We start from the raw sequence: 1,137 nt of genomic DNA on the forward strand, positions 1-1,137 counted from the left end.
TGGGTGCAATCACAGACAAAGTGTGCTTCCCTAATTCCCATTTATACAGCAAGCTTGGATTAGGTGTTCAGGTACTGTGCGAGCTAAGGTAGCCCAATGGTGAGCAGGCAGACAGTGACTAGGTTTCTAATATGTAGTCACTAAGCTTTGGATGCTGACTCCTTCTCAGCTCCCCAAGTCAGCTCCTGGATAGCTAGTATTTCCCCAGAATTTCTCTCCTATGTACTGACCATGAAATCTGAAATTCTACATCTGTGAGTTTTTCCTTTTAGGGAAAACTCTGCCTACACCGTGGAGTTTCAGTCTGCATGTGTGCCTAGAAGATTAAATACTTTTGCTTATAAGAAAGGCGATTCAGACAGAGCTTGTCTGCTTAAGGTGGGGTAGAAAAAAGCGATGCTTTCATAAAGGAGAGGAAAAAGTCAAGGAAAGGAGAAGTTTGGGAGGTGCCTGAGAAAAAGCTTTTCTGGTTGCAATTTACCCTAATTTAGTGATTTCAGGAATATAGATTCCATGAGGGAAGGGGGAAATATGAAACTTTCAGCCCATTGATTCTCATGTTTTTGGGTTGTTTTTTTTTTAAGCTGTCTTTGAGCTCCACACACTCATAGCAATCCCATGCCAAATAGAAGGGAATGCTACCCTGTCCTGTGTTGTCTTCATTATTAATGGAAGTTCTTGGAAGTCCATCAGGTTTTTACTGACTGATTTTCAGAAGTAAATTATTGGGCCTTTCCTTTGAGCCCATCTTTTATTATTATTATTTTTTACTATATTTCTTCTAACTGAAGTGGCCATTCCCTTGTGGAGTACTGAACAGCCAACCGACCATCGGAAGACCTGGCTCTTGGCTGCTGTTTGGAAACCGTAGCTACAGTTAACCATGAGTCTTGATTCAAGGTACATCTTCCTAGTCCATTTTTGCCTGGAGGCTCCTGAAACCTGTTCGTATCATAGCAACACACAAGCCTTTACTGACACACGTTGGTGGCTGCACTTGAGGTGCTTTGGCTCGGAATTAATCTTCTGCATGGAGAGTGAACATTTTACTACTGAACCATTCCTGCTCCCTGATACTCATTTGGCTTTTAAAGGTGGTTCCTTTAGAACTTGGGGGAAGCCCTGGTTGCACAGTAT

At 42.4% G+C, this 1,137-nt stretch overlaps 1 non-coding gene across 1 annotated transcript; it reads right to left on the bottom strand.

Moving 5' to 3' along the window:
* Positions 1–770: 770 nt before the first annotated feature.
* LOC115871112 lies at positions 771–905 on the bottom strand. The gene has a single exon (XR_004047095.1). It is a non-coding gene; the product is annotated as a small nucleolar RNA SNORA2/SNORA34 family (small nucleolar RNA).
* Positions 906–1,137: the final 232 nt, after the last annotated feature.

The sequence above is a fragment of the Echinops telfairi genome, unplaced genomic scaffold, assembly GCF_000313985.2.
Source record: "Echinops telfairi isolate 266 unplaced genomic scaffold, ASM31398v2 ScPeMD7_3533;HRSCAF=4204_0, whole genome shotgun sequence".
NCBI lineage: Eukaryota > Metazoa > Chordata > Mammalia > Afrosoricida > Tenrecidae > Echinops > Echinops telfairi.